Genomic DNA, 24,802 nt, shown 5'->3' on the forward strand with positions numbered 1-24,802 from the left:
GTAGTTCTCTTTGCGTGAGTAGAACACAAATTTGTTGTGGGCGTAGATGTTGTCAACTTTCTTGCCACTACTAGTCTTATTTTGCTTCAGTGGTATTGTGGGATGAAACGGCCCGGACCGACCTTACACGTACGCTTACGTGAGACATGTTCCACCGACTGACATGCACTAGTTGCATAAGGTGGCTAGCGGGTGTCTGTCTCTCCCACTTTAGTTGGAGCGGATTCGATGAAAAGGGTCCTTATGAAGGGTAAATAGAAGTTGACAAATCACGTTGTGGCTTTTACGTAGGTAAGAAAACGTTCTTTCTAGAACCCTATTGCAGCCACGTAAAACATGCAACAACAATTAGAGGACGTCTAACTTGTTTTTGCAGCATTTGATTTGTGATATGATATGGCCAAAACTTGTGATGAATGATGAATGATATATTGTGATGTATGTGATCATGTTCTTGTAATAGGAATCACGACTTGCATGTCGATGAGTATGACAACCGGCAGGAGCCATTGGAGTTGTGTTAATTATTATATGACCTGCGTGTCAATGATTTAACGCCATGTAATTACTTTACTTTATTGCTAAACCGTTAGCCATAGCAGTAGAAGTAATAGTTGGTGAGCAACTTCATGGAGACACGATGATGGAGATCATGATGATGGAGATCATGGTGTCATGCCGCTGACGAAGATGATCATGGAGCCCCGAAGATGGAGATCAAAGGAGCTATATGATATTGGCCATATCATGTCACTGTTTAATTGCATGTGATGTTTATTATGTTTATGCATCTCGTTTACTTAGAACGACGGTAGTAAATAAGATGATCCCTCATAATAATTTCAAGAAAGTGTTCACCCTAACTGTGCACCGTTGCGAAAGTTCGTCGTTTCGAAGCACCATGTGATGATCGGGTGTGATAGATTCTAACGTTCACATACAACGGGTGTAAGACAGATTTACACATGCAAAAACACTTAGGTTAACTTGATGAGCCTAGCATGTACAAACATGGCCTCGGAACACAAGAGACCAAAAGGTCGAACATGAGTCGTATGGAAGATACGATCAACATGGAGATATTCACCGATGATGACTAGTCCGTCTCACGTGATGATCGGACACGGCCTACTCGACTCGGATCATGTATCACTTAGATGACAAGAGGGATGTCTAATCTGAGTGGGAGTTCGTTAAATAATTTGATTAGATGAACTTAATTATCATGAACTTAGTATAAAATCTTTACAATATGTCTTGTAGATCAAATGGCCCATGTTACCCTCAACTTCAACGCGTTCCTAGAGAAAACCAAGCTGAAAGATGATGGTAGCAACTATACGGACTGGGTCCGGAACCTGAGGATCATCCTCATAGCTGCCAAGAAAGATTATGTCCTAGAAGCACCACTAGGTGAAGCACCCATCCCAGAGAACCAAGATGTTATGAACGCTTGGCAGTCTCCTGCTGATGATTACTCCCTCGTTCAGTGCGGCATGCTTTACATCTTAGAACTGGGGCTCCAAAAATGTTTTGAGCAACACGGAGCATATGAGATGTTCGAAGAGCTGAAAATGGTTTTCCAAGCTCATGCCCGGGTCGAGAGATATGAAGTCTCCGACAAGTTCTTCAGTTGTAAGATGGAGGAAAATTGTTCTGTCAGTGAGCAAATACTCAAGATGTCTGGGTTGCACAACCGCTTGACTCAACTGGGAGTTAATCTCCCGGATGACGCGGTTATTGACAGAATCCTCCAGTCGCTTCCACCGAGCTACAAGAGCTTTGTGATGAACTTCAATATGCAGGGGATGGAAAAGACCATTCCTGAGGTATATTCAATGCTGAAATCAGCGGAGGTAGAGATCAAGAAAGAACATCAAGTGTTGATGGTGAATAAAACCACTAAGTTCAAGAAAGGCAAGGCTAAGAAGAACTTCAAGAAGGACGGCAAGGGAGTTGCCGCGCTTGGTAAGCCAGTTGCCGGGAAGAAGTCAAAGAATGGATCCAAGCCTAAAACTGAGTGCTTTTATTGCAAGGGAAGCGGACACTAGAAGCGGAACTGCCCCAAGTACTTAGCAGACAAGAAGGCCGGCTACACTAAAGGTATATGTGATATACATGTAATTGATTTGTACCTTACCAGTACTCGTAGTAGCTCCTGGGTATTTGATACCGGTGCCGTTGCTCATATTTGTAACTCAAAGCAGGAGCTGCGGAATAAGAAGAGACTGGCGAAGGACGAGGTGACGATGCATGTCGGGAATGGTTCCAAGGTCGATGTGATCGCCGTCGGCATGCTACCTCTACATTTACCTACGGGATTACTTTTAAACCTCAATAATTGTTATTTAGTGCCAAGTTTGAGCATGGACATTGTATCTGGATCTCGTTTAATACGAGATGGATACTCATTTAAATCCGAGAATAATGGTTGTTCTATTTATATGAGAGATATGTTTGATGGTCATGCCCCGATGGTCAATGGTTTATTCTTAATGAATCTTGAACGTGATGTAAAGTTGATAACGATAGTCCCACATACTCGTGGCACTGCCGCCTTGGTCACATTGGTGTCAAGCGCATGAAGAAGCTCCATGCTGATGGACTTTTAGAGTCTCTCGATTATGAATCATTTGACACATGCGAACCATGCCTCATGGGCAAAATGACCAAGACTCTGTTCTCCGGAACAATGTAGCGAGCAACCAACTTATTGGAAATCATACATACTGATATGTGCGGTCCAATGAGCGTTGAGGCTCGCGGAGGATATCGTTATGTTCTCACTCTCACTGACGACTTGAGTAGATATGGGTATGTCTACTTGATGAAACACAAGTCTGAGACCTTTGAAAAGTTCAAGGAATTTCTGAATGATGTAGAGAATCAACGTGACCGAAAGATAAAGTTCCTACGATCAGATCGTGTAGGAGAATATTTAAGTCACGAATTTGGTACACACTTAAGGAAATGTGGAATCGTTTCACAACTCATGCTGCCTGGAACACCTTAGCGTAACGGCGTGTCTGAACGTCGTAATCGCACTCTATTGGATATGGTGCGATCTATGATGTCTCTTACCGACTTACAGCTATCTTTTTGGGGATACGCTCTAGAGACAGCTACATTCACTTTAAATAGGGCACCGTCTAAATCCGTTGAGACAACACTGTATGAATTATGGTTTGGGAAGAAACCTAAGCTATCGTTTCTAAAAGTTTGGGGATGCGAAGCTTATGTCAAGAAACTTCAACCTGAAAAGCTCAACCTCAAGTCGGAAAAATGCGTCTTCATAGGATACCCCAAGGAAACCATTGGGTATACCTTCTACCTCAGATCCGAAGGCAAGATCTTTGTTGCCAAGAACGGGTCCTTTCTGCAGAAAGAGTTTCTCTCGAGAGAAGTAAGCGGGAGGAAAGTGGAACTTGATGAAGTACTACCTCTTGAACTGGTGAGTAGCGCAGCTCAGGAAGATGTTCCTATGGTGCCAGCACCAAATGAAGTGGAAATTAATGATGATGATCAAGGTACTTCGGATCAAGTTACTTCTGAACTTCGTAGGTCCATGAGGACACGTTCCACACCATAGTGGTATGGCAACCCTGTCCTAGAAATCATGTTGTTAGACAACAGTGAACCTTCGAACTATGAAGAAGCGATGGCGGGCCCAGATTCCAACAAATGTATTGAAGCCATGCAATCCTAGAGGCAATAATAAAATGGTTATTATTATATTTCTTTGTTCATGGTAATAGTCTATTATTCATGCTACAATTGTGTTATCCGGAAATCATAATACACGTGTGAGTACATAGACCACAACGTGTCCCTAGTGAGCCTCTAGTTGACTAGCTCGTTGATCAACAGATAGTCATGGTTTCCTGACTATGGGCATTGGATGTCATTGATAACGGGATCACATCATTAGGAGAATGATGTGATGGACAAGACCCAATCCTAAGCATAGCTCAAAGATCGTGTAGTTCGTTTAGCTAGAGCTTTTCCAAATGTCAAGTATCATTTCCTTAGACCATGAGATTGTGCAACTCCCAGATACCGTAAGAGTGCTTTGGGTGTGCCAAACGTCACAACGTAACTGGGTGACTATAAAGGTGCACTACGGGTATCTCCAAAAGTGTCTATTGGGTTGGCACGAATCGTGACTGGGATTTGTCACTCCGTATGACGGAGAGGTATCTCTGGGCCCACTCGGTAATGCATCATCATAATGAGCTCAATGTGACCAAGTGTCTGGTCACGGGATCATGCATAGTAGTACGAGTAAAGTGACTTGCCGGTAACGAGATTAAACGAGGTATTGGGATACCGACGATCGAGTCTCGGGCAAGTAATGTACCGATTGACAAAGGGAATTGTATACGGGGTTGCTTAAATCCTCGACATCGTGGTTCATCCAATGAGATCATCGAGGAGCATGTGGGAGCCAACATGGGTATCCAGATCTCGTTGTTGGTTATTGACCGGAGAGGCGTCTCGGTCATGTCTGCATATCTCCCGAACCCATAGGGTGTACACACTTAAGGTTCGGTGACGCTAGTGTTGTAGAGATATGAGTATGCAGTAAACTCAAAGTTGTTCGGAGTCCAGGATGAGATCCCGGACATCACGAGAAGTTCCGGAATGGTCCGGAGGTAAAGAATTATATATAGGAAGTCAGGTTTCAGCCATCGGGAAAGTTTCGGGGGTCACCGGTATTGTACCGGGACCATCGGAAGGGTCCCGGGGGTCCACCGGGTGGGGCAACCTATCCCGGAGAGCCCCATGGGCTGAAGTGGGAGGGGAACCAGCCCCTGGTGGGCTGGTGCGTCCCCCTTGGCCCCCTCCCTGCGCCTAGGGTTGGGAAACCCTAGGGGTGGGGCGCCTCCACCTGGCTTGGGGGGCAAGCCACCCCCTGGCCATCGCCCCCCTAGGAGATCCCATCTCCTAGGGCCGGCGCCCCCCTAGGGGCCCTATATAAATAGGGGGGGGGAGGGAGGGCAGCCGCACCCCTTGCACTTGGCGCCTCCCTTCCCCCTTTTCTACACCTCTCCCTCCCGCAGACGCTTGGCGAAGCCCTGCCGGGATCCCTGCTGCATCCACCACCACGCCGTCTTGCTGCTGGATCTTCATCAACCTCTCCTTCTGTCACGCCCAATATGCGACCCTATCCAAAAGGAACTCGAAGGTCCCACCAAGGATAGACCCGCATATTGAAACACTTTTTGTCGAGGAGGCTGATCCACGAACACCTATGGGACCGGCGGACCGGGCCCCTTTCGGTTCGGCGGGGGGCGGAGATCGCACGAAGAGCGGATCGAGGCGAAGCACACGAGCGGTTTACCCAGCTTCGGAGCTCTCCGGAGAGATAATACTCCTACTGCTGCATGTCTGAGTGTATTGAGTTCTTGCTCGGGAGCGCTGAGTGCTACAGTACACACTAGCTGCTAACGAGACCGAGCGTGAGTGTTTTTCTGCCCTCGAACCCCCCACTCTACGTTGCGCATGGGCCTCCGTTTATATGCTAAAGGGGTCTCCGATAGGTGGCAACGTAGACAAGGGTAAAAATGGAAAAGGAATTGCGGTTGGTACAACTACCTGTACAGTGTATCATACCTAACCCTGACGGTAGGGGACAAAGGCATTAAATGCCCATCTACGTCGCCCAAATAGTGCAAAAAGGGACCGTCAGGGACGCCATCGCTCGCCACGATGGCAATCTTGTCAGCGTCGCTTGCCACCGCGCACCGCTGGCTACACAGCCTCTTGCCACGCGCGCCTGGAAAGGCCCCAGGGCGACACGTTGATGGATGTGCAGGAGCGCAGGTACAGAGTGGTAGCTTGCCGCGGCAAGCGCTTTGCCGTGGTCGTTGTCTTGTCGCGTCCGGAAGCTTGTCGCTCACCGGGCCTCGCCGGGACGCTTGGCGCGTCGCGGCAAGTTCCTTGAGATGCCTTGGTTGGCCTTCCCGGCAAGCTCCTCTTGCTGGGGCCTTGTCTCCTTGGCTTGAATACTTTGTTCTTGAATGGCTCCAAAGGAACCATGGAGGACCTTGGCGGTCACCCGGCAAGCCTTGCCGCGGGGTGCTGCAACTGCCCGTGCACAAGTTCGGGATACTAGTGTACCCCTACTCTAGTACACCGACAGGAGCCCCCGGGCCTGGGCCACACACGGTGCCGAGCGCTGTTGGTCCAGGCCCAAAACAGGGCACGGGCATGCGCGGCCTTGGTTACGCCGTATTTCACTCTGTATCCACCGTGCCCTCCTCAAACAGCACGCGTCGAATGCGGCGTCATGGGAGAGATCGTGGGTGTTGCCGCAGCCATCGACGGGGAGCTGGAGCAGCTGGGGATGGAGGATCTTGGGTATTCCTCTGATGAGCACCTCCAACCCAGCGCCTAGCTCAGCTTGATCTTCAAAGGCGTGGCGACGGCCCTCCAGCGACTCCGAGAGAAGATCCCAAAGCAGCTGGCCAACGAGTCGCGCAAAATCTGCGCGTGAGCTCTTCAAAAGGTGCTGGTGAAGGTGGCCTTCCGCAACCTAGGCCTCAACCTCACCAACGTCCTCAGGACCTTGCCGCCGGATGCTGATCTGGAAGCGCTCAAGACCCTTGTCGCACCCATTGTGGACAAGGTGAGCGGGATCAAGAGGGTTGAGGGCGATCGCGTAGATTAGGCCGCCCGTTTTCTCTTTTTCTTGTCGCTGCTGGTCATGTTATGAGAACAATCTGTTAGAGCTACGACAAGCTATCTTATAATATGACTCTATTTTGGGTAGCGATTGCTATGTTATTTCCTTTACTTGATTCCTTCCTTTGTATGTTTTTGCCCTATGCTTTTAGGGAACTTGTCGGCGCAGGCACCTTAGCCGCGAGCGCTGAGTGCGGGACGTCAGCAGCCTGCTGGCGGTGCCGCTACCGACAAGAAACCTTGTCGCAACTAGTCACAGCTCACTTAAGTTGTTGAGCGGACTCAAAAAAAAGTAAGGGCGCAACTAGCTACGAGTTGGTTCCTCCGCGCACAGGTTTTCCATACAAAGCACGGTCGTTCGAGGAAGATAACTTAAAAATTTTAAAACTGATTGCTCAAACTTTAGCAACTTAGCTTTTCTGTCGTTTGCTTCCCGGTAAGGCGAAACTTCCTCGAATGACGCTTGGTCCACACCATTATCTTCTCCTTCCCCCGGCAAACTTGTGGGCGAGGGAACCTTCCCTTCTTTGAGAAAGAGAAAGAAGAGAAAATAAAGATATGGGGACTTACGGCTCGTTATTGCTTACCGGGGGTAGGTGCTGCACAAAGTGTCAGATAATGCATGCAAAGAAAAGTAGAAAGCATGAAATTGACAAGATGTGCGGAGCACATGAGCTTTACTTACGCACGGGGTCTGCGCCCGGCTTCGTACAAAGGATTACATGCAACATCGGCAAGACTTGTACGAAAGGTGGTTGCCGGAACAGGTTCCGGCAACCGCGCCTTACGGGTAAACCTTACGAAGATGCTCAATGTTCCAGGAGTTGCTCACCGGAATGCCATCTACGGTCTCAAGGCGGACAGCGCCAGGCCTAGTGACTCGTTTCACCCGGTAAGGGCCTTCCCACTTCGGCGTCAACTTGTTGGAATTCTTGGCGGACTGAACGTGCCGAAGAACAAGGTCGCCTTCCTCGAGACTTCTGGCATTGACTTTGCGGCTATGGTAGCAGCGCAAAGCTTGCTGGTATCGAGCAGCTCGTACAGCGGCCTGAAGACGGTCCTCCTCAAGGAGCAGCGCGTCATCTTGTCGCAACTGCTCTTGCTCAAGCTCATCATAAGCGAGCACTCAAGGTGACCCGTATACGAGTTCTATGGGGAGAACTGCCTCTGCTCCATAGACTAGAGCGAAAGGTGTCTGCCAGTGGCTCGATTTGGCGTCGTCCTGACCGACCAAAGAACCACCGGCAGCTCCTCAATCCAGTTCTTTCCGCACTTGCGCAGCCTGTCGAAAGTCCTGGTCTTGAGCCCACGCAGCACTTCAGCATTCGCCCTCTCTGCTTGACCGTTACTTCTCGGATGAGCAACAGAAGCGAAGCAGACCTTGGCGCCAAGATCTTTGACATACTGCATGAAGGTGCGGCTCGTGAATTGCGTGCCGTTGTCAGTGATGATCCTGTTAGGGATCCCGAAGCGGCAAACAATCGACCTGAAGAACTTGACTGCTGAATGTGCTGTCACCTTCCTCACCGCTTCCACTTCTGGCCACTTTGTGAACTTGTCGATTGCAACGTACAAGTACTCAAAGCCCCCGACAGCTCGGGGAAAAGGGCCGAGGATGTCGAGCCCCCAGACCGAAAATGGCCAGGATAAAGGGATCGTCTGGAGAGCTTGAGCTGGCTGGTGTATCTGCTTGGAATGGAACTGGCATGCTTCACACTTGGTTACTTGTGCAGATGCATCCTGGAGGGCTGTCGGCCAAAAGAAACCTTGCCGGAACGCTTTGCCGGCAAGTGCTCTTGCACCAATGTGGTGACCACATATGCCTCCATGTATCTCTGCCAACAGCTTTTGTCCATCTTCTCGGTGAATACACTTCAATTTCACACCATTGAGTCTTCTTCTGTACAGTGTGTTGTCGAGAAACTGGTACATACTTGACTGCCGGGATACTCTTTCCGCTTCTTCTTGCTCTTCGGGAAGTTCTCCTGTCTGAAGGAAACGGACAATCTGCTGTGCCCATGCTGGAGCTTGTGGCTCAACAACAAGGACTAAAGGCACATCTGCTGCTGCGGGAACATCCGCTTCTACGGCGAGAACCTGTGGCTCAGCCGGAGCTTGACGTTCCCCGGCAAGCTTGCCGGAGCAAAACTTGTCGGGAGCGTCTGCTTCAACGGAACAAACCCTAGGGCTTGCCGGAGCAGACTGCTCCTCAACACCTTTGGTGTTGATATTGAGGACCTTCTTGGCGGCGACTTCGGGGAGCTCTGCCAGAAAATAGTCACCAGAAATCAACTTCCTCACTATCAGATCCTCCTGCTTCTGTATTCTCTCCGGGGAGTTTCCTCCCTTCCTCAGCACGTGCACACTTGTCGGCCAGGGCATATAGCTCACTGACGTCTCTGATCTTGCACATCGCCATCTCCTCCCGCATCCTGCGGTTTCGCACGTTCTGATGGAACGCGCTTATTACCGCGGCAGGGTGGACATCTGGGATGTTGTGCTGTACGCGGCTGAATCTCTGAATGTACTTGCGCATGGGCTCTCCTTCCTTCTGGGCGAGCAGATGAAGGTCGCTCTCTTGGCCATGAGGCTTGTGGCCGCCTGTAAAGGCGCCGACAAACTGATGGCATAGGTCTGCCCAGGAGGATATGGAGTTGCTTGGCAAGTGCATGAGCCAGGATCTGACATTGGGCTTGAGCACCAGCGGGAAGTAGTTGGCCAGGATCTTGTCGTCCCTCCCCCCGGCAGCTTGCACCGCGATGGTGTAGATGCTGAGGAACTCCGACGGATGCGACTTGCCGTCGTACTTCTCTGGTACGTCTGGCTTGAAATTCTTCGTGCTGGGCCACTGGACTTGCCGCAGCTCACGAGTGAACGCAGGGCAACCTACCGCGTACGGCAAGTCGCCTGGTTCCCCTGGTGCATGCATGTCGACAGAGGGCCCAACGCGCTGGTCCGATTGACGCCGCGCTTCTCTTCGGCGCTCGATGCGAGTTCGAGCGTCTTCTTGCTGTCGTTCGTGAAGAACTTGGCGCTGATCGCGACGAGCTCGTGGATCTGATGATGCGGTGGAGTCGCTGTCGAGGTGGATCCGGCGAGTCGGCGATCTTGGCCTTTGGGGTGGAGAGTGCATGGTGGTTGCACCCACACCGGTTTCGTCGCCATCGGCTCGTGCCCGGCAGTCCTGCCGCGGCAGCGATGTACTCGGCTGCCACGGAGTGTCGCCGTTGGCGAAGCCGATGGGACTCTGAATGGTGGCCCTCCATTCATCGATCTTGTCTACCGTTGGAGGGTAATCCAGGAGCAGTTGAGCTCGCGCCAAAGCTTCTGTTGGAGTGGTGGGCGGCAGTGGCGAACGGTGCAAGGAGCGGGATATGCTCGGACTTCTAACTATGTTAGAAGGAGCAGTATCCCGTCCAGGCGACCGTGTCTCGCTTGTGCCAGCATGTTGGCGTGCATGCTGGTCTTGAGCACCCCGAGATCCACCAGCTTGATCTTTGTCCAACGAACGTATGGCCCTGCGAATACCATGACACTGTCGGTCCTGCGCCTCCTGAGATGGGCGCGGTGCATGTACGGACGCCGAGGTCTGCGCAGCCTTGTCCTTGGTCCTCGCAGCACCGTGAGCTCCCTCGTCGATGCCCGTTCTTCCGCCGGCATCTACCCCACCACCCGTTTGCTCCGGTGGTGGTGGGATCGACATGGACGGAACAGCTGCCGCCGAAGCCTTCTTCTTCGGTGGCATGTCGATGAAGAAGATGAAGATATAGCTCGTGTGAACGCCGGATCAGGTTCACACAACCTCAACGCCCCCTACCTGGCGCGCCAAAGATGTCGAGGAGGCTGATCCATGAACACCTATGGGACCGGCGGACCGGGCCCCTTTCGGTTCGGCGGGGGGCGGAGATCGCATGAAGAGTGGATCGAGGCGAAGCACACAAGCGGTTTACCCAGCTTCGGAGCTCTCCGAAGAGATAATACTCCTACTGCTGCATGTCTGAGTGTATTGAGTTCTTGCTCGGGAGCGCTGAGTGCTACAGTACACACTAGCTGCTAATGAGACCGAGCGTGAGTGTTTTTCTGCCCTCGAACCCCCCACTCTACGTTGCGCATGGGCATCCTTTTATAAGCTAAAGGGGTCTCCGACAGGTGGCACCGTAGACAAGGGTAAAAATGGAAAAGGAATTGCGGTTGGTACAACTACCTATACAGTGTATCATATCTAACCCTGACGGCAGGGGACAAAGGCATTAAATGCCCGTCTATGTCGCCCAAATAGTGCAAAAAGGAACCGTCAGGGACGCCACCGCTCGCCACGACGGCAATCTTGTCAGCGTCGCTTGCCACCGCGCACCGCTGGCTGTATAGCCTCTTGCCACGTGCGCCTGTAAAGGCCCCAGGGCGACACGTTGGTGGATGTGCTGGAGCGCAGGTACAGAGTGGTAGCTTGCCGCGGCAAGCGCTTTGCCATGGTCGTTGTCTTGTCGCGTCCGGAAGCTTGTCGCTCACCGGGCCTCGCCGGGACGCGTGGCGCGTCGCGGCAAGTTCCTTGAGATGCCTTGGTTGGCCTTCCCGGCAAGCTCCTCTTGCCGGGGCCTTGTCTCCTTGGCTTGAATACTTTGTTCTTGAATGGCTCCAAAGGAACCATGGAGGACCTTGGCGGTCTCCCGGCAAGCCTTGCCGCGGGGTGCTGCAACTGCCCATGCACAAGTTCGGGATACTAGGGTACCCCTACTCTAGTACACCGACACTTTTGCAAGGTGGATATCATTACATCAACATTACATAATAGATGGGGATACATACATAAGGCATACAATGCCACGCGAATACAACATCACAATACATCAGAGCATCATCCGACTACGGATGAATCGCAAACAGAAACTCAAACGACATCCACCCTACTAGCCTAGGCTGCCGACCTGGAACCTATCCCCTGATCGAAGAAGGAGCAGAAGAAGAACTCCAAGACAAGCAAACATCACTCTCGCGTCATGATCATCGCATAACCTGTACCTGCAACTGTTGTTGTAGTAATCTGTGAGCCACGAGGACTCAACAATCCCATTACCATGGGTATCAAGACTTGCAAAGCTTAATAGGAAATGAAGGGGTAAAGTGGTGAGGCTGCAGCAGCGACTAAGCATGATATGGTGGCTAACATACGCAAATCAGAGCGAGAAGAGAGCAAAAGGAACGGTCGTGAAACTAGCAATGATCAAGAAGTGATCCTAAACTCCTACTTACGTCAAACGTAACCCAGAAACCGTGTTCGCTTCCCGGACTCCGCCGAGAAGAGACCATCACGGCTACACACTCGGTTGATGCGTTTTACTTCGGATCTGGTGTCAAGTTATCTACAACCGGACATTAACAAATTCCCATCTGCCTATAACCACAGGCACGGCTTTCGAAAGATTATACCCTGCAGGGGTGTCCCAACTTAGCCCATGACAAGCTCTTGCGATCAACGAAGGAATAGACCTTCTCCCAGGAAGACCGGATCAGACTCGGAATCCCAGTTTACAAGACATTTCGACAATGGTAAAACAAGAGCAGCAAAGCCGCCCGATGCGCCGACAATCCCGATAGGAGCTGCACATATCTCGTTCTCAGGGCAACACCGGATGAGACATCCTATGAGTAAAACCAGACCTCGAGTTTCCCTGAGGGGGCCCCACACTCTACTCGGTTCGGACCAACACTTAGACAAGCACTGGCCCGGGGGGGGCTATAATAAAGATGACCCTTGGGTTCCGGAAACCCAAGGGAAAAAGGGCTAGGTGAGACAAATGGTAAAACCAAGGTTGGGCCTTGCTGGAGGAGTTTTATTCAAAGCGAACTGTCAAGGGGGTCCCATAAATCACCCGACCGCGTAAGGAATGCAAAATCCGGGAACATAACACCGGTATGATGGAAACTAGGGCGGCAAGAGTGGAACAAAACACTAGGCATAAGGCCGAGTCTTCCACCCTTTACCAAGTATATAGATGCATTAATAATATAAGAGATATGGTGATATCCCAACCAAAATCCTGTCCACCATGGAGAAATCTTCATCTTCACCTACATAGCCAAACAATGGTTTGCATAGGAAAGGTGTCAAATTTTAGAGGTTCATGGCAATTTGGGATGGCTTGAAGAGCAACAAATAGGTAACGCAGCATAACGATAGAACGAAGCAACTAGCATAGCAATGATAGTAGTGAGATCCAGGGTAGCGGTCATCTTGCCTGAAATTCCGCAAGGAAGAAGAACGAGTCCATGAAGAAGATGAACGGGAGCAGTCGAACGAATCATCACGAACGCAACGTTACCGGAACTAAGAAGCAACACTGGAAAGAAGCAAGCAACATAGTGAACACATAAGCATAATCATGGCATGATGCACAATCAAGTATGATGCATGTCCGGTTTAATGAGGCATGGCATGGCAAGTGCAACAAACAATACTACAAGTTAAGTGGAGCTCAATATGCAACGAGTTGCATATTGACGAAACACCACATCGAGTTATTTAGTTGATCTCGTTTAAGCTACCAAACAATATTAAATGTTGTTAAACATGGCAAGAGGTAAAGCATAATGAAACTACCTATCTAAGCAAATTTAAATGAGGCTGGAAACAACAAACAACAATTCCGGAAAATCCCCAAATGCAAATTATGGATTTGGTACTGTTCTGCCCTAAACACAATTTTAATGTTCTTAAACAGCAACATAAAGTGCACCATGTTAATCTAGGCATTTTCCCACCCCATTTACATATAAAGTTTATTTTAAATGGAGCTACGGTTATTTAGTTATGAAATAAATCATTTTAGCATGGCATTAATGCAAATTAATGCAAACAGCAATTTAAACATTTTAAACATGGATGAAAATGGCATATTATTAATCTACACAAAATTCTAAGCATTTTACATATATAAATTATTTTAATCCGATGCACAATTTGAGAGATATTATATGCATGAAGTTTAGGGTCCAATCTGCAAAACTGGTACATCACAGGATAATAGCTAAACTCGCAGGCAGGAAAAAAATACTATACGGGCCGAAACTGACTAGCCCAATAGAGGAAAGGCCAGGGGGCTGCTCACCCTGGGCCTTGGGCCGGTTCGGTGGAGGAGGCCTGGAAGGCCGGCTTAGGCCGATGGAGAGGCGACGCGGGCCTGGAGGTCAGCGCGCTGGGTCGGGGCGCTGGGGAGGCCCACGCGGATGCGGGGCGCTCGTTGGGGTCGGAGTCCTCCCGAGCGAGGAGGCTGGCAGCGCTGTGGGGAGACGCGTGGCGCCCTGGGGTTGGAGGAGGCGCGGTCAATGGTGGCGGAGCCAATGGAGGCGCGACAAGTGGCGCAGGTGAGGTGGCTGGCGCCGGATTTGGAGGGGGAAGGCGGCGGCGCGGCCCCCGAGGTGGGAGGAGGCTGCTAAAACAAGGAGGAGAGGGGTTAGGGGTGCCAAATTTGGAAGGGGGGCTGCTATTTATAGAAGGAGGGGGTTAGGGTTGGGGTTTTGGACCCTCGGATCGCGATCGTGCGGCTCCGGACAGAGGGGAAGCTAGGCTGGGCCTAGGAGGGATTAGTGGGCTGTGAGAGAGAGGTTTTGAGCTGAGGGGAGAGAAGAGAAATGCAGCCCGGCAATGGTTTTGGAGACCGAAACGTCCGACGAATATACCGACTATATCGCGGTTACATATTTAACGGTTGGGCAGTCAAACGGACTTTGAATGCGACGAAACTTGACAGGCGTCCTGTCTACACTATAATAAGACCGCACGACAAGTTGCAACCCATTCCGAGAACATTTTTAAGCCACTTATAAAATAATATTTCGGAGGTGCCGCAGACGCGTGCGAGTGTGGTCGGGCTCAGAACGGACAACGGAGAGAACCGGGGAAACCCGGACGGATGCAAGTTTTATGAAAACGATGCCGATGCAATGCACATGATGCTATGAGATGAGATGCATAAGAAGAACAAAATGCAAAACAACAGACAAAACCCAACCACAGAGGAAATAACATATCGCGTCTCCGGAAAAGGCAAGAGTTGGAGTTACGAATATGGAAAGTTGTATCCGGGGCGTTACAATACTCCACCACTACGAGAGGATCTCGTCCCGAGATCTAGGATGGCACCGGAGGGAAAACAAAAGAGGAAGAGAGGAGGTAAAACTAAGTTGCTTCTTCGACAAACGAGTGAAACCATGAACCTTGAGAGGTTGAACAAATTGAAAGAAACAAAACAACGGAGATGACCAAGATTGCAAACAGTCCGTTAGAAAAGAGGAACGAGGAACATTACGATAACTTGAAGGTTGCAAAGGCATGAATCAAGAGTTTAATGGACAAGATAGAATTCGAAACCACTCCGGTTAAAACAAGATGAGAGAGGAAGAATTCGGGCAGCACTCTGGTTGAACATGGAAGGAATAGAACATGAACTTTAGAAGATGGGAAGATACTTGATGAAATCAACAACACACTGCCTCCGGAACTATTGAAAAAATGGCACAAGGGGTAAGAAAGATTTCAGACAGCACTCCGGTTGTGAAGGGGGCAAAACTTGATAAGATGAAAAGATATTGAAAAGATGATACAACACTCCGGTTAAATGGATAAGCATGAAAAGAACATGATCTTGACAAAACGAGATGATAAGTGAAGAGAACAACATCACAATGCCTTCGGAAGAAAGAATAGAAGATAGATCGCTGGAATAAAAGAATGGAGAAGAAAATGGCAACTTTTGCCACAAGTGAACTTGGAAAGCACCCTTCCAAGAAGGTTATAATGGAGTTGTTGGAAAACCAAGAACGAAAAGAATAAGCTTGTAGTGGGCTTATGGAAAACATCTCAAAATTATGAGGTGACAACCGGCCACTAACGAAAAACAATTGCTTGTTTGAGATCAATGAAGAGATGAAAACTGCTTTCGCCGAGAGGATAGGAGAAAACTCGGATCATTGATAAGCACCACAATAGCAACATTCCTTAGGGAAGGCTTTAGGTGAAATATAACCCAAGATAATTCCAACGAAGAGATTGATGGATTTAAAATACCTCATTCTTGACAACATGTGAATCATGAAATATGAAGGGAAATTGTCAAGAATGACATAACACCACCTCAAAAGATAAGGTAGAAAGAATTGCACTTTGGAATGCAAGATGAAGAATGCTTGAACGCCTCAAAATAAAACATGTATTGAGCACCATGTTTAATTTTGAGTATAGCTTGGCGGATCATAACTTCGAGAGAAATCTTCAAGAACAATTGAAGAAGGAAAAGAATCCTTGATGAACCACCATGTAGAGCCTCCATGAAGAACTCCGGTAATAAAAGGATGATAGAAAGAAAGAGAAGTTGAAAAATCAAGGTGAAGCCTTGCGATGATTTAGATGGAGCTTCGCGGTGAGATAATTAAGAGAGCTTGGAACTCCGAAAAGAAAGATGAAGCCTCTCGAACCGAGAATGTGATATGATGACCAACTCCAGAAAGAAAGATGAATCACTTGTAATCAAGAATTTATTCATCATGAATAATCTCCGTAAAAAGAATTGAGTCACCTCGAGGAAATAAGAATAAGATTTATTGTATGCTTATCCTTCATCAAATTAAATTGATGACAAGCAATGGATTTGGCACACTACTTATTCCCGTAGAAAGGATTAAAAGAGATATAGCGCAAGCTTGAGAAGGTATTGACGGAACCACTGGTGGGATTGGAAACAACGAATGAATTGATATGATAACAAAGGAAGAGGAATCTTGAACAAACCGCCGTAAGAATTGAAAATGAAAGTAGCAAAGGCACAATTCACCGGAAAGAATTTGAAAACGAATCAAGATACTTGAAGGGATTCAGATACCTGATAACAAAGAGATCATGAACTGATTAGAGGATATTTGAATGATTCACCGGAAGAATTCGAGAACAATAGCTGAACGCTGAGAATTAATAATTCTGAGATGATTGGCTCTAGAGAATGAAACTGAAAAGACTCCTGAATTACTCCGGATGGTGAAACGAATTCTCACAATCAAAAACAATTATGAGAGGATGGCATCAAGCTTGAACCATGAATCTGAAGAACGGTTAAAGATTTAAGAGGAACTCTTCTTCGGTCTTCAAAATTCGAGAATGACGACGAGAAACACCACCATGAATTGTTGAGACACTACGGGAGAATAAAAAACAAAGAGGTTGAGCCAACAATGAAATAATTTGAAATCGATCTTGGAGAAGGCATGTGACTGATAAAATTAATTCTTAGGTCAAACTCTGAAAAGACATTGGAATAGCTCCGGAATAATTAGAAGAGTCAGGTAAGATCCTAGGAAAAGACCTGTGGGTTAGGGCCCACTAAAAGATACACCTTCGAAAAATTACTTGAAAGGGAAATTGCACCGGTTGAATTAAATGACTTGAATGAGATAACAACCTCGAAATATCTTGAACGGATTGAGAATGGAAACACAAGTCTTGTGAGATATCTTCAGCACTCCAGAACAAATAAATAGGAAGAAGTGAATGATTAAGAGGTGCATCGGCATGAGGAAGCATTAGAAACGAGGAAAGGAATATGATCAACACTGAAAGCTTGAAATTAATCCACAACTTGAAAACTGTTGAACATATTCATCGGAAATCACCGAATAAGAACATTGATTGAAAAGAGTGAAGTGACTTCACAAGAATAAATGGATACTTGATTAAAATAAATGAGTCCTGGAAGAAAAGGGTGGGAGGGTGGGGAAAAAACAAAGACAACTTGGGATGAACGAAACAAACACCGTTGAGAAATCTTAGAATTGATCTTGCGGATATTAAAAAATGATCGGATCCACTTGAGGAGAAGCACACCGGTCGGAAAGAATTGACATGACAATCTTGATGATCAAGAAGGATTAGTACTCCCATAGAAATATGAGAACACTGCTTGAAAGGTATGGAATCAACACTTGACTTTGAAGCAACTTGAATACCACAAATAAAACAAAACAAAGTATTGGCTTGCAGAATAAGCCAGAACAAACATATGATAGACCCCATATCGTATCATGTGTCTGTTCGAAATATATCCTACGAGCTACTTGAATTCCCACCTATAAACTCCCGAAACTCTCTGGTTATGCAATCTGGTGTTGGGGATACAGGGGAAGCAATATATATCTCAACCAAACTAAAAATACCTACATCCAGCTGTATCCATCCGTCAACACATAACCAAGAAAACTTCGGAAATCGTGTACCTCAACCTTCGAGAAGCATCCGTTATACGAGTTATGGCAATACTCCCGAACTCCCCAGTACTGGGTGGCGTCGATGTTATCTCACCAACAACTGCATAAAAGAGATTTTCGATGTCGGCAAAACTCAAGTATTCCAGAACTGCAACGATAAAATTGTGACAACAACACCTCGGAGCTCAACTCCCCGGGTCAATGCCACATAATAGACAGGAGGCACCAAGAACAATGTTCTCGTCACAAAACCATCGTAACGATTCCAAGATACCCGCGTGATCCTAAATTCTTTTTAGTGAAATTTGATGAGAGGAAAGACAAAACATCTACGTCAAGAGACCTCACCAGAGCGACGAAGAGGGCTGAGGAGTAAAAAGAATCATACTCTCCGATATATATAATCCTAAGACTCAAAATAGTTTTCTTCTGGACTCAACAACGGCCAACAATCAAGGGGGCTCCTATGGTCGGTCGAGGCTCTGATACCAACTTGTCACGCCGAATATGCGACCCTATCCAAAAGGAACTCGAAGGTCCCACCAAGGATAGACCCGCATATTGAAACGCTTTTGCAAGGTGGATATCATTACATCAACATTACATAATAGATGGGGATACATACATAAGGCATACAATGCCACTCGAATACAACATCACAATACATCAGAGCATCATCCGACTACGGATGAATCACAAACAGAAACTCAAACGACAACCACCCTGCTAGCCCAGGCTGCCGACCTGGAACCTATCCCCTGATCGAAGAAGGAGCAGAAGAAGAACTCCAAGACAAGCAAACATCGCTCTCGCGTCATGATCATCGCATAACCTGTACCTGCAACTGTTGTTGTAGTAATCTGTGAGCCACGAGGACTCAGCAATCCCATTACCATGGGTATCAAGACTAGCAAAGCTTAATAGGAAAGGAAGGGGTAAAGTGGTGAGGCTGCAGGAGCGACTAAGCATGATATGGTGGCTAACATACGCAAATCAGAGCGAGAAGAGAGCAAAAGGAACGGTCGTGAAACTAGCAATGATCAAGAAGTGATCCTGAACTCCTACTTACGTCAAACATAACCCAGAAACCATGTTCGCTTCCCGGACTCCGCCGAGAAGAGACCATCATGGCTACACACTCGGTTGATGCGTTTTACTTCGGATCTGGTGTCAAGTTATCTACAACCGGACATTAACAAATTCCCATCTGCCTATAACCACAGGCACGGCTTTCGAAAGATTATACCCTGCAGGGGTGTCCCAACTTAGCCCATGACAAGCTCTCGCGATCAACGAAGGAATAGACCTTCTCCCAGGAAGACCCGATCAGACTCGGAATCCCGGTTTACAAGACATTTCGACAATGGTAAAACAAGACCAGCAAAGCTGCCCGATGCGCCGACAATCCCGATAGGAGCTGCACATATCTCGTTCTCAGGGCAACACCGGATGAGACATCCTACGAGTAAAACCAGACCTCGAGTTTCCCCGAGGGGGGCCCCGCAGTCTACTTGGTTCGGACCAACACTTAGACAAGCACTGGCCCGGGGGGGGGGGGGCTAAAATAAAAATGACCCTTGGGTTCCGGAAACCCAAGGGAAAAATGGCTAGGTGAGACAAATGGTAAAACCAAGGTTGGGCCTTGCTGGAGGAGTTTTATTCAAAGCGAACTGTCAAGGGGGTCCCATAAATCACCCGACCGCGTAAGGAACGCAAAATCCGGGAACATAACACCGGTATGACAGAAACTAGGGCGGCAAGAGTGGAACAAAACACTAGGCATAAGGCTGAGTCTTCCACCCTTTACCAAGTATATAGATGCATTAATAATATAAGAGATATTGTGATATCCCAACCAAAATCCTGTCCACCATGGAGAAATCTTCAACTTCACCTACAACTAGCAACGCTATAAGCGGGGCTGAGCAAAATCGGCAACATAGCCAAACAATGGTTTGCATAGGAAAGGTGTCAAAGGTTAGAGGTTCATGGCAATTTGGGATGGCTTGAAGAGCAACAGATAGCTAATGCAGCATAGCGATAGAACGAAGCAACTAGCATAGCAATGATAGTAGTGAGATCCAGGGTAGCGGTCATCTTGCCTGAAATTCCGCAAGGAAGAAGAACGAGTCCATGAAGAAGACGAACGGGAGCAGTCGAACGAATCCTCACGAACGCAACGTTACCGGAACTAAGAAGCAACACCGGAAAGAAGCAAGCAACATAGTGAACACACAAGCATAATCATGGCATGATGCACAATCAAGTATGATGCATGTACGGTTTAATGAGGCATGGCATGGCAAGTGCAACAAACAATACTACAAGTTAAGTGGAGCTCAATATGCAACGAGTTGCATATTGACAAAACACCACGTCGAGTTATTTAGTTGATCTCGTTTAAGCTACCAAATAATATTAAATGTTGTTAAACATGGCAAGAGGTAAAGCATAATGAAACTACCTATCTAGGCAAATTTAAATGAGGCCGGAAACAACAAACAACAATTTTGGAAAATCCCCATATGAAAATTATGGATTTGGTACTGTTCTGCCCTAAACACAATTTTAATGTTGTTAAACAGCAACATAACGTGCACCATGTTAATCTAGGCATTTTTCCACCCCATTTACATATAAAGTTTATTTAAAATGGAGCTACGGTTATTTAGTTATGAAATAAATCATTTTAGTATGGCATTTATGCAAATTAATGCAAACAGCAATTTAAACATGGATGAAAATGGCATATTATTAATCTACACAAAATTCTAAGCATTTTACATATATAAATTATTTTAATCCGATGCACAGTTTGAGAGATATTATATGCATGAAGTTTAGGGTCCAATCTGCAAAACTGGTACATCACAGGGTAATAGCTAAACTCGCAGGCAGGAAAAAAACACTATACGGGCCGAAACTGACTAGCCCAATAGAGGAAAGGCCAAGGGGCTCCTCACCCTGGGCCTTAGGCCGGTTCGGTGGAGGAGGCCTGGCAGGCCGACTTGGGCCGATGGAGAGGCGACGCGGGCCTAGAGGCCAGCACGCTGGGCCGGGGCGCTGGGGAGGCCCATGCGGATGCGGGGCGCTAGGGAGGCCCATGCGGATGCGGGGCGCTCATTGGGGTCGGAGTCCTCCCGAGCGAGGAGGCTGGCGGCGTTGCGGGGAGACGCGTGGCGCCCTGGGGTTGGAGGATGGCGCGGTCAACGGTGGCGGAGCCAATGGAGGCGCCACAAGTGGCGCGGGTGAGGTGGCTGGCGCCGGATTTGGAGGGGGAAGGCGGCAGCGCGGCCCCCGAGGTGGGAGGAGGCTGCGAAAACAAGGAGGAGAGGGGTTAGGGGTGCCAAATTTGGAAGGGGGGCTGCTATTTATAGAAGGAGGGGGTTAGGGTTGGGGTTTTGGACCCTCGGATCGCGATCGTGCGGCTCCGGACAGAGGGGAAGCTAGGCTGGGCCTAGGAGGGATTAGTGGGCTGTGAGAGAGAGGTTTTGAGCTGAAGGGAGAGAAGAGAAATGCAGCTCGGCAATGGTTTCGGAGACCGAAACGTCCCACGAATATACCGACTATATCGCGGTTACATATTTAACGGTTGGGCAGTCAAACGGACTCCGAATGCGACGAAACTTGACAGGCGGCCTATCTACACTATAATAAGACCGCACGACAAGTTGCAACCCATTCCGAGAACATTTTGAAGACACTTATACAATAATATTTCGGAGGTGCCGCGGGCGCGTGCGAGTGTGGTCGGGCTCAGAACGGACAACGGAGAGAACTAGGGAAACCTTGACGGATGCAAGTTTTATGAAAATGATGCCGATGCAATGCGCATGATGCTATGAGATGAGATGCATAACAAGAACAAAATGCAAAACAACAGACAAAGCCCAACCACGGAGGAAATAACATATCGCATCTCCGGAAAAGGCAAGAGTTGGAGTTACGAATATGGAAAGTTGTATCCGGGGTGTTACACCTTCCCCCTTGCTGGATCAAGAAGGAGGATACGTCTCGTTGACCGAACGTGTGTTGGACGCGGAGGTGCCGTCCTTTTGGCGCTAGGATCTCCGGTGATTTGGATCAGGACGAGTACGACTCCCTCAACCCCGTTCTCTTGAACGCTTCCGCTCGATCTACAAGGGTATGTAGATGCACTCCACTCTCTCGTTGCTAGATGAACTCATAGATTGATCTTGGTGAAACCGTAGGACATTTTTTGTTTTTCAGCAACGTTCCCCAACATGGATCTCTTAGCCCTGTGCGGTGCCCCCCTCCACGATAATCCACCTTGTTATATTGTAGCGGTGCTTAGGCGAAGCCCTCGTTGGTAGAACATCATCATTGTCACCACGCCGTCGTGCGGACGGAACTCTCCCTCAAAGCTCGGCTGGATCGGAGTTCGAGGGACGTCATCGAGCTGAACGTGTGTTGAACTCGGAGGTGGCGTGCATTCGGTAGTTGATCAGTCAGATCGTGAAGATGTACGACTACATCAACCGCGTTGTGCTAAACACTTCCGCTTTCGGTCTATGAGGGTACGTGGACAAACTCTCCCCTCTCGTTGATATGCATCACCATGATATTGCGTGTGTGTAGGAATTTTTTTGAAATTACTACATTCCCCAACTGTCGTGGAAATATCACGTCAGATGTCCTCGTGAAAGGACTTAGTCGTGGAGCCATCGCGATGGGTTAACTTAAAGGTGTTAAACCGGACAAAGGACACGAGGGATTTTATACTAGTTCGGCCCCTTCGATGAAGGTAAAGGCCTACGTCTAGTTGTGATGGGATTATTGGGGTCTCGATAACCAGGGAGCTAAACACGCTATGCCTGGCTCTCGAGTTGTTGTTTCTTGTCCCTGAACCACCGCCGGGTCGTCCCCTTATAAACATGGGTTGACGCCCGGCCGGTTTACAGAGTCCCGAGGCCGGCATGTAACAGCGTCCGGCTCGGTCTCTCCTTTCCTTATATTACAATACAAGTTACATGACTATGTCGGTTTATCACTATGGGCCCTATTCCGCCTTTGGGCTCTGGACCTCTAAGCTTCATTCGTAAAGCGCCATCTTCTGGGTCTTCATGGGCTTCAATATAGTAGAGGGTGAACCGACCCTCCTGGGCGGTTTACACTAAGTAGTTATATCCCCAACATTAGGCCCAAGATTGATTTGTACCTGTTCATGTCAATCTTCAGCACTTAGAAAAATCCTGTGAACCTCTTCCTTCATTTCTCGTGAACCGCCATGATATCTTCTTTTATAAACTTCGTTAAACCACCGTGACGTCATCATCTGGACACAACAACGGATCATCATGACGTCATCTCTGTAAAAAATAATTAAAAAGATTCCTTCATTAATGATATCCCGAAAATCGAGGCATCAGCCGTGCCCACTTTGCCGCTTCAGGCTCCTTGACTATCGCGCCTGTCGCTTATCTTCCTGCCTCGTTATAAATAAACCCGAAGGGTCCTTCCACTTTCTCCCCTTTCTCCTCATCTTCCTCCTCGCGACCTGAAGAGCCCCAGCGCCGCCGCCGCCGTCGACCTTCGAATCTGCACCGACCAAGGCCGCTGCATCACCCTGTTCGTACCAGAGACCCTGCAACGCTCCTCCGCCACTGAGTGGCCCTGGTAAGTTCACTTTCCTGTAACCCTAGATCTCCATTAGGGCTTCGAGTTCATCCGTGTTCGTCGCCGTTCATCAGTTCTTCTGCGCCCTTGTCTTAGTCTTTTTACTAAGTTTATATATGCACCTGATAGCTTTGATCTGCGGCTAGATCCATATTGTTAGTTCACCATACCATAGCGTCTTGCCGCTCCGGAACGGACTCCGTCTGGATCTTCTTTGTTCCTCTTAGCGCCATTGTAGGGCTAAGAGAAGTTTTCTTTTTTTAACCACGGTAGATCCAAAATTATACTGCCATATTGTGAAACCTGTTTCTGTAAACACTTAGTAGATTTTCGGCTTTGGCTCTTCTGCCTAAGTGCGGTTTAACCTTTAATAGTCAATCCGCCATACACCATTAGCCCTCACTTAAACCGCCAACTAGACTTGAACAACAATTTTCCGGTTTAACACTGAATAGTATACTTAAACCGTCAATTGTAAACCGGCCTTCATTTTCCTTTCACAGTTTGCCTTCCAAGATGACCAAACAATTCTCTGCTTGCAACTGGGTTCCGTCCTGGATCACGGAGACACAAATCAACGGATATGTCACCACTGGCACTTTAGCCTCAAAAAGGGTCCTTCATTGGCGAGTCCCGGGCTCTGAGTGCCCTCCTAAACCTCAAGATGGAGAGGTGATTGTATTTATGCAACACTTAGACCGGGGTTTCAGCCCGCCTGGATCAAAAAAATTCCGGGATGTCCTTGCGAGCTTTCAACTCCATCCACAAGATATTGGACCGAATTCCGTGTCCAATATATGCAACTTTCAAGTGGTCTGTGAAGTTTACCTTCAAGAAGAACCATCTGTGGAGCTGTTCCGGGATTTTTTCCATTTAAACCGCCGCACAGAGTTCCCTGATGGTCCCAACATGGAACTTGGTGGGGTTTCAATCCAGAAGAGAAAAGAAGTTGATTTCCCTCATGCAAAACATCATAGCCATCCCAAAGATTGGAACCAAACTTGGTTTTATTGCCGGAACACTGCCCCTACTGGAGAAAACCCTTTGCCGGGTTACCGCCCTCACCGGCTTAGCAATGGCCACCCATTACCTCTACGCTTAACTTCCGCAGAACGAAAAACTTATGCGCCTCAACTCGCCAAGCTCCGGGCTCTCATGGCCAACGGTTTTGCTGGCATTGATCTCGTCCACTGCTGGGTTTCTTGGGGCATTCTGCCTTTAAGCCGCCACC

This window comes from Triticum aestivum, chromosome 2B (genome assembly GCF_018294505.1).
Source record: "Triticum aestivum cultivar Chinese Spring chromosome 2B, IWGSC CS RefSeq v2.1, whole genome shotgun sequence".
NCBI classification, from domain to species: domain Eukaryota; kingdom Viridiplantae; phylum Streptophyta; class Magnoliopsida; order Poales; family Poaceae; genus Triticum; species Triticum aestivum.